Genomic DNA, 10,590 nt, shown 5'->3' on the forward strand with positions numbered 1-10,590 from the left:
AAAATGGGATAATATGAAAATAGCTTTGATTAATAGGAGAGCAATCTAAATAGTCTTCTATACATAAAACTGAGAAAATAAATAAAAATAACACTTTTAATAAATTTTTGCCTTTTAAATGACAAGAAATGAAAATGCATCAAAATGTTCTGTTCTTGGGTTGTTGGTTTTGTTTTGTTGGTGTCCTTGTACAACATGTGTGTGTTTGTGTGTGTGTGTTATTTCTGAGCTGAAAACCTCCAGTGACTAGTAGAGTAGAAAACCTGCATTGGATTTTATTATGATAATTATTTTTAAATGGTTGAACGGTGGAGCATTTGGAATGTGAGTTTATTACAGCCCATGTGAAATATATGGTCGCCCAGTCATCGTACCTGCATGTTTGGCCCTCACAGACATCCGCTGAACGGAAGCAGAAACTCCTGTTTTCACGCACATCAACACGTCCGTCTCGACACGCGATGTTTCCCAGTGTGAACTAGGCCTTGGCCCTTGGTCTCAATGAACATTAGGTCAGTGACTCTCGGCATCTCGGGTTTCTCTCGCCAATGTTTGTTGAAGTGAGTGGTGTGGAGTGGTCTGGCGTGCAGCCCACCGCTCGGGCTCCTGGAGGCCTGGTAGACTGGGGTTGTAATGGGCTTACGATGGGTGCCAAAGCCAGCCAGCCACCGTGGAAGCCAATGTGGTGCCCAGATGTACAGCGCATTCCCACAAAAAGCCACACAATGAAGACTTTAATGGAGAGAGAGCCTTCTATTTAAAACACACTACAGCCTTTTTGGAAATAGTTGCTCCAATAAAGTTTAATGTGGAATATTATTACCTCATTTCTGACTATGCAGAATCCGAGGCTCATCGCATCGGTTCGGATGTTTGTGACGTGCACTTATATGCGACAAAGACTTTCAGACCATGCAAAGTGTCTGTGGTTTTTCACAGATCTTTTCCAAGGGCTGTTTTCTTTGTCGATCTGGGGTGCGTTTCCCAAAAGCAACTGGTTGCAACTTCTGTCATTAACAAAAGAGTTTAATGGAACTTGCGACCATAGTTAGCTAAAGATGCTTTTGGGAAACATAACCCTGGTCAGGCCAATTTAAATGTTCGACTGCCATACAATAAGAAATGCTTTCTAAATGAGAGATTAGAGGTTGATCTTTGAATAAAAGTGTCCGCTAAATATGCATCACAAAAGTGCAATAGGTCAATCTCTGCTTGTGCTTCCTTGGGAAATCCTTCAAAAAATTACCAGAAATAAGTGTATATAATTTCCTATAATTGTGAAGTTGGCCGATAAACATTTATTTAATCAAATCTAAAAATGGCATCACAAAAAATATCATGGTGCAATATCATGGTACTAAAATATATACAATCATACTAAATGATTACCAATTTTATACCATGGTATTTACATGACACTTCAACACTGCAAAAATGATTTTCTTATTCAGTATTTTTTCTCGTTTTCCAGTACAAATATCAAAACTTTCCTAAATCAAGATACATTTACTTAAGAAGCAAAATGACTTAAGATATGAAGTCTTTTTTATTGAAATATAGATCAAAATTATACTCAAAACAAGAAAGAAATTGCCAGTAGGATAAGAAAAATAATCTTACATTCCCTTTGAATTAAGCAAAAACTCACTTCATTTTGATGGTTAAAAAAAAAGTTAGGATAGGTGATTTGGTTAAAAAAAATTTTTTTTTTTTTTGTTATTCTGGTTGAAAGTCTCTTCACATTCCAATAGTTATCACTAAGTTCAGAGTTGTACATGTATTTATATCATCTGTGAAAGGCGTAGGACCATAAAATGTTTGTCCAATCATATCCCACCAATCATGTCCTACCTGTCTGTCAACATATGTATTTGCATACCTCTTTATTCGTCATTAGCACGTTCCAGTATGCTATTGCAGAACGAGCGAGAACGGAAGGTGTTATAATTGTAATATTATGCTCTGTGTACTGTGATGTATTCTCACCGGTGAGGTAATCTGACAGAGCTGCATTCAACCCCCCACCAATGCCATCTTTCATCGTGTCGCTGGTTAGCCTCTGCTCTGCCTGTGTGCGTTCTTGTGTTTTGGAGGAGGCGTGGCTTTGGAGAGTGATTTGCAGGGAGGGTGGGATCTTATGCTTCCAAAGCTAGCTTGCTATTGCTAGCCTCTCTGAAATCGCCTACCCTACCTTTAATATCTTAAGCCATTAAGCTTCTCAAGTAAATGTATCTTGATTTTTGATTATTTTAGATATTTGTAATGGAAAACAAGACAAAAATACTGAAAAAGAACATTATTTTTGCAGTTGGTATTGCAATGAAATGTCTAAAAAAATCATGGTGATAACATTCTAGTTTTTTCTTGATTTCGGTTTCATTGGCATGCAACTCTTAAAATAATAATTACTGCATATATATGTCAAACAGTATAGCAAGATGTAATTTTCTCTTTAATATAAGCAATGCCTCGTAAGTAGTGATGGCAGGAGATCCGCTCTGTAGAAGCAGCTATGTTTTCAGCCCTCGCTCGCTGCATCGCTCATATCATTGCCCAGGGCAAAGGATGGTCATTGCCTTTGGCTACAAAACCCTCAGCGTTTGGCAAAGCAACAGTCCACCCCAGTTCAGAGCAGACTGACTTCAGTCAACAACAAACTTAGCCTTGGTCTGGGTCAGGCTTCGCACAGATTGGCTACAAGCTGCATTTAACCATCCTCATGTAGCTTCTGGCAGACTCACTGCTGAAAATAATTAGGAGTTTAAACTGATCTCAGATTTGCTTAATAGCTATACCTAGACAGCAATGTAGGGCTCTCTATCGACGTGAAAGCCGCAATGTCTTCTTCCTTCTTGCATGTATGCATTGCTGTGAAGAGTTGCCACAGACATGCAATAGGGGAAAAAAAATTATTACAATGGCCAGTAACACACTGAATTAAACATGATTTTTTTAAAAAGTAGAAAATTCAAATAATATTTTCTTGTAAAACATACTTTAATAATATTTATCTTACTTACAACTTAATAAATAAACAAATAAAAGATCAGGTGCAAAAGATCTCGCATAAAATCTTTTGCACCTGATTAAGGATGCATTGCTCATTTAAACCCTTACGATTAAGACTGAAATAATAAATCCTAGATGGTGGACAAGCAAGAGAAATGTAGATTATAGCTACAAAATGTTATTGAGTAAGTACTGAAGAGTAATAACAACAATTTTTATTCAATTTAATCCAAAATTGACTATTGTATCCAGTATTTTTCTGAGAGATTTTTTATGCTTAAAGAATTATTGCTTATAAGATGATTTTCTTATTTCAAAAGTCCCAATAAATAAGGGTTATTTCCTATATTAAAAGTGAAATTTTGGAGTAGAAAGACTGAAACAGTATTTTCTTGCAAAACATACTCCATTAATCTTTGTTTTATTTACAACTTAGAAAAATCGTTTTTTAGAGTGTATTATTTACTTAATAACAATTTTCACACAAATAATTACAAAGAAACACCATGTCACGCATTTATCTAAACATGAATTTTATAGTTGAAAGATTGAAGCTGCATGTTTATGTAAAAAGTACTTCAATAATCTGTTTTATTTTCAACTTATAATGATAATTTTTTAGAGTGTACAATTCCAAAACAATTTTCACTCAGAAATTGCTAAAAAATTTCACTAACAATTACAAAGAAATGGCAAATAACGCATTGAATTAAACGTAAAATTTTGTAGTGGAAAACTGAAATAGTATTTTCTTGTTAAAAAAAGTTTTAGTTACAACTTTGCACAACACACTTTTTATATTTAATCTAAAATAGATATTTTTTCCATTTCTTGTGTAAGATATAATTATAGAACAGAAAGGTGCTGTGTTGGTTAAAGCTGATGTGCGGTGGGTATTTTACCTGTCTGCACCGCTCGGCCTCCTTCAGCTTCTAGCACACGTGAGCGTGTCTGTGCTCTGCCTGGACTGGTGGGCATCATTAAACAGACAGCATTCGTCTTTCCTCTGCTAGTCACTCTCCAGCACTTCCATCCACAGAAAACACATCACCTTCACAACATACAACACACACACACACACACACACACACACACTCTGATGCCAACCAATGGTGGCATTCTGAGCACTTGCATTATGTCAATAATTGAAGGATGTTCTCATGATATATTTATCATGTGGTGATAAGCAGTAAACTCTCTGGCCTGTGTGTGTACGGCGAAGAGAGTGATATTCCATTACAGCACATTAAATAAACATGCCCTGATCAATTATTGATCTTTGACTAAATGTTAAGCGTTTAAATCTTAAGCATATTGAGGGAACGGCTGCAAGACGTCGCCTGTCTGCCGCTTTTAATGAAAAGACCAATAGTCCACTACACTTTCTGCAAAATGGGAGCCATTCGTCTCTCATGTACATGTGGATAAAAAGCCTTTAACAATGAATAGCTGATTTTAAATTTACTATGTGTCAAAATTGACAACATTGACTAGAATTCAATAACCTTTTCTAAATGTTTTCTAGATGCTTTAGACTTCCCTGCATTCCCATCTTCTCTCTCTCTCTCTCTCTCTCTCTCTCTCTCTCTCTCTCTCTCTCTCTCTCTCTCTCTCTCTCGCTCACTCTAAATAATGAAAATGATATGGATTATTGCATTTTCCTCATTTCAAAAGTCCCAATAAACCAGGCTTATACACTGGTGGAGAAAAAGAAATTGGAGGAAAAATAATTTTCACATAGAAATGAAATAAAACCTGGATTTAGTGTGTGTGTGTGTGTGTGTGTGTGTGTGTGTGTGTGTATGTGTTTATATATATATATATATAGAGAGAGAGAGAGAGACACTAACCAAGGCTGCATTAATTTGAACAAAATTACAATAAAAACAGCACAAATTGTGAAATATTATTACAAATTAAAATAACTATTATCTGTTTGAATATATTTCAAAATTGAATTTATTCCTGTGATGCAAAGCTGTATTTTCAGCATCATTACTCCAGTCTTCAGTGTCACATGATCTTCAGAAATCATTCTAATATGCTGATTTGCTGCTCAAGAAACATTTCTGATCATTATCAATGTTAATTAATATTTTATTATCAATTATTATCAGTATTTTTGTGGAAACTGTGATACGTCTTTTTTTATGATTCTTTGATAAATAGAAAGTCCAAAAGGACAGCATTTATTTGAAATAGAAATATTTTGTAACATTATAAATGTCTTTACTCTCACTTTTGATCAGTTTAATGCATCCTTACTGAATAAAAGTATTAATTGCTATAAAAAAAATCCAGCAACTTTTACCACTTTATTGTGTTTCATTGTCAATTCTGTTACCATAATTTTGTATAGTAACCAAATGAATACTGTACATATAAAAAAAATAATAGTATTAAATTGTCCTTGTAGCTTTGTAATGTCAAATTAAAGAGTTAATCTCTGATGCTTTTGTATAAATGCATTAACACTACAAATTCTCTAATAAAAAGTGTTCAAAATCTTACTTTAATCCTCAAACTAGGCCATTTCATAGAATGACCATGAGACCAAAATTCATTAAGATGAGCACCATGCGACTAAACGGAGGCTAAGTATCGGTTAGCACAGCCCTACAGCGCTTGCTAACTGCCTCTTGCCCCATTGTGTCCAAGTGGACTTGAGTGAAATACATTATGAAAATAAGACCGAGCATGGCTACGTGTTCCTGAGGTCATTATGTGACCGTTTAGCCCTATTTAGGCTCTTCTGGCCGACCCTCAGGCCCTTGTCTTCTCCAGGCTAGCCACTAATTAGCATGGTTAACCTCCTGTGCTTGAGCAACAAAATGGCTCTCGCCATCGTAATCACATTCATTTGATGGCTGAAGAGCCATGGTGAGATTAAATTAGAGCGATTAATTAGGGGTTGATGCGCCGCCAAAGGTTTTCAATTTTGCGTTGTCACATCAATAACAGATATCTCTTTCTTGACCACACAGGAACGGCCTAAAGGAGACGGACGCATGGGGAATTACCAACAATTATGACCAATTAGTCATTCCCATCTCCAGACAGGACAATGGGAGCCAACCGGAGCGTTTAAATAGTGAGCTCTCGCCGCATCTTTGATGAATTTTACTTGAGATGAAAATCACTAATTATTAGGTTTTTTTTTATATACTAAGACTAAGTTTGCCCTTATATAAAAAATAAGTGTTCTTCATAGTACTGAATGTGCACTTGTGGTGTACTTCAAGTATAAAACTGTTCTTGCGGATAGTAATATTAAACAAAAGTGTACTTAATAAAAGCGTACTTAAGTGTACTTAAAGAGTTACACTTTCATAAGTATGTTTCTTAACATTCAGTCTGCACTTAAGTACATTGTTTTAAAGTACATTATTTCCATAATAAGTGCTCTTTTTACATGTATGCTAATTCTTTTTCACAAGAAAGTCTCATAATTTTTTTCATGTAATGCAGCTTATATTGATGTAACCTAAAAGACATGCTAAAAACCCATCAATTAGCTCATTAGGTTAGAGCTTGTCACTTACAATTCCTGTTATTTTAGTATCGAGATAATATTTTAGTTTTTGGTAATATATTTTTGTTTATATTTTCTGTTTTCATTTTAATTTAACGTCTTAAAACTTTTTCCTTTTTATTTGTGTTTTTTTATATATATATTAACATTTTTAAAATATATTTTATTGTATAACATTCCAGCTAACATATATTTTATTAAAAGAAACAAATGCTTTTTAATGGTTTTAAAACAGTTTTAAGAAACATTTCTGATTATTATCAATGTTGAAAACAGTTGTGCCGCTTCATATTTTTGAGGAAACTGTGATACATTTTATTTTTCAGGATTCTTTGATGAATAGAAAGTTCAAAAGAACAGCATTTATTTGAAATATAAATCAAAAAATTTCAGTTAACTAAAATAATCCTTAATCAACGCTCTCAACCAGGTCATCATTGACCAAACCGATGCCTGTTCATGATTTCGGAGGTGAACGGTGGTGTAATGTGCTCTGGTTAGCGCTGTAGCACTAGCTGTCAGGATCCTCCAGCGGCTGACAGGCCTGTCTGCAACCAGCAGAGGAAAAAAGCCAGTCAGACTGACATGCTGTTTATTCACAAATGACACTGCCGCCAACCGATCTGTGTCGCTGCTGGTTTTTTTACCCATTTCCCCCCTCGAATGAGCCTGTGATGTTCCCTTTGTAGGTGCTACAGGACGGGGGAGAATAATTGAACGTTGACGGCAGCAGAGAGCGAACGGGAGGGTGAAACGAAGATACCTGCGGCAGGTGACACGTCTACGGCTGATAGTTAGAGGAGAACGGGCTTTAAAAAATGGCTGATTATTGTCGCCGTGACAGGCCCGCAGAGCAAAAAACACACACGTGCATGAAAACACGCTGCTCATTTGTATTTGCTTCCTCCCCAAAGTCCCTGCACCCGCGACTGTGCATTACGCCAGGAGCATAGCCATAAATAAAACAAATGGGAGAGCACTGCACTTCCGCTGGCACATGATTGGATGAAGCCTGAAAGGGAAGCACAAAGGTTACTGTGGCTCATTCGGCCATTTGTCTTGTTTGTTGGATCTGCACAACTTGATTCGGCAAACGAGCGCTGAGGAATCCGGTGACATCAGCACTTAATCAAGACGCGCCTCACCATTATAAATCAGTTGAACTACTGACACCTGAACTTTACTCCACGCATGCTTTTAAAGGCCATGCGCCGCTGCCTCTGCTATTAGGGCGGTGCTGATCCATGGAGCTGCATCGAGGTCAGGCCGCGGGCCGACGGAGCCCCACCGCATGCATCACCTGCGGAACAACAGAAGCAGAGCCATAATAAGATGAACCGCAAAAAAAGCTAGAGAAATAGATTTGTGCTTTTGAGTAGTTTGTGGATTAAAGAACAACAACTTAAATTGAGCAACGTGCTCGAGTCTCATCTGCTGCTGGCACATACTGACACTGGTGGAGAAATGCTTGAGACATTTGTCCAGTTACTTTTTCAACAACCATGTCAGGATGTGTCACCCTCCTCTATTCAGTTCTACCAGCATGCACAAGGAGAAAAAGATGAAAGAAAAAAAAAATCAAAAACTTTAAATCCAAATAAATATATGTTTACATACACACACACATATATATATATATATATAATATATATATATATATATATATATATATATATTATAATATATATATATATATATATATATAATTAAAAAATTATAACTATTACAGTTAAATTTCTTACATTTGTATGTATTTGTGAATCCAATTTTATATATATATATATATATATATATATATATATATATATATATATATATATATATTAGAAAAAACAAACTCAGAATTCAAATTATATTATAGAAACAATAAAAAGTTATAAAACTGTTATATATGTGTGTGTGTGTCTATTTATATACATATAAAATAATCCATATATTGTTTTTGTTTTTTATAAAAAAGGTCATAAATCTAATTATAATAATAATTAGAAATATCTTCTCTATGCTGTAGCTCTAAAATCTCAATAATACTTGATACCTGAGTATGTGAAAACCAGGTTTGATGTCAAACGGTGTCCTTCATGTGTCCCGTGACCGCTTGTTTAAACACGCAGAAGTGCGTATGATGTGAGAACTGCAACAAAGAGCAAGATTTTGAGTGAAAGTCGTTTTCTCACACAAAACAATTACGACTTCAGAAAACTGCACACAAGCTGCATGCACTCTGAAAAAATGATTCAGGGGACCACTTACCACAACTGAAATAAATGCATGGTTGCAAGTTAAACATTCTAATTTAATAATTTAAATAAACCTTTTAAGTTACAAAAATTATTTTGGTGAGTTCAGTTGGCATAATGTTGATCAGTGCATTAACTTTAATATTGTTTATAATTTAAACTCAAATTTCTGCGTTATTTGAATTTCTTTAAAAATTAAGTTGTAGTAATGCAACAAACTTGTTAACTTTAAGGATTTCTAGTTCCCAGCATGCTTTGCATAGGACTAGAAAGGGAAAAACCTGTTAGTGATTAATGCTGTTATGTTTGACATTTTAAAGAGTTTCTGTTATGTTGAAGTTTTTGTGGTTACCATTGTGCTAAAGAGTAGAGCACATGAAAGTAAATACTACATTGACTCTATTAGCAGCGACTGCGCTAATGCAAGTGACAGTTAACATCTTAAATAAGTTACATTTTGCACGTGCTATGATAGCTGTGGATTTGAATTGAAAAAAAGATAATATAAATGGGTTCCAGAACCAGAAACTTAAAAATATGTTTATGTTAGAAATTAAGGTATTCTTACTCAACATAGTTAATGGGAATTATTAATTGGTAGCTTGATACAAAAAGAGCGAGCTCAGGAACATTCTTTATGGATATGTGTGTTGTTGCCCTATCTCTATGTGAGTGTGTGTTTGAGTCAGTGAGCGTCTCAGATTCACATGAGTCATCACACGCAGCCTCTTTGTACATCAATGACATCTTTATTCTTTTCTCCTGGTGCTCGGCGCTCTGTGGCAGCGAGTGCAGTCGCTTTGTAAAGAAACATCTCTTGCTCCTCTTACCATTGTGTGTGGCTGACAATGGCACAGGACCTCCCAGATCCGCAGCTGCATCCTCAACACACACACACACACACACACACACACACACACACACACACACACACACACACACACACACAGAGGCAATGGGAAGTTCGCTCCCTTTGCCACACACTTTTTCACCCTAGTTCCACCAACTCGCTCAAACACACACACTCAGCCTGCGCAGTGAAGCTCTATGAGCCCGCGCTTGGGAAAAATTCACCCAGCGATTCAGCTGTCACTCATCCGTGAGCACAGGCCAGGCGATACTTCCAGAGAGGGTGTTCGGTCCTCGCCCCGTTCAATGAGAAGCGCCATTGTTCTCTGAACCCTCTTCACTGGGCCACTCTTGGGGTCTCTGGAAACCAGGCCATAGCAAACAAACAATACGCTGCTCGCCGCCTGAATGGACCACGACTCATGTTTATTGAGGCCTATCTCCTTTCCCTCGTGAATTTAGCATCAGAAATGTAGCGAAATACAATGAGGAGGATTTGGCGTCCAATCACCGGGGACGGTGTCCTTCGAAGACGTCCAGGTGTATCTTTTCACTGTTTCTGCTTGTAAACAGACATGTGACTTCGAGACCCCCTTCCCGCAAAGAAATCCAAACAGGCTTTGAGGATTGGTGTTTGGGTGTGTGAGCACTTCAGCAACACTAAACACTTCCAAACAATACGATAATTAGTCATGTTTGTTAAGCCAAGCTCATACTTAACCAGTGAAGTTCAGGACCCGAGTCATATCAAGAAACCAGAATATCACAGAGATGAGAGGATGCAGGACTCAGATGCAGAAAACACCTAGCAACCAGTCACAACACCCTGGCAACCACTGATGTTGGAGATTTTAGCACAAGCAAACAACACTCACATTTCCTTTATAAAATGTTAAACACACAATTGAGCATCACAATTACAGTGCTGTAACTTTCATTTCTTGGGAAATTTCACCACAA

Source organism: Cyprinus carpio, chromosome A8, assembly GCF_018340385.1.
Source record: "Cyprinus carpio isolate SPL01 chromosome A8, ASM1834038v1, whole genome shotgun sequence".
Lineage (NCBI taxonomy): Eukaryota > Metazoa > Chordata > Actinopteri > Cypriniformes > Cyprinidae > Cyprinus > Cyprinus carpio.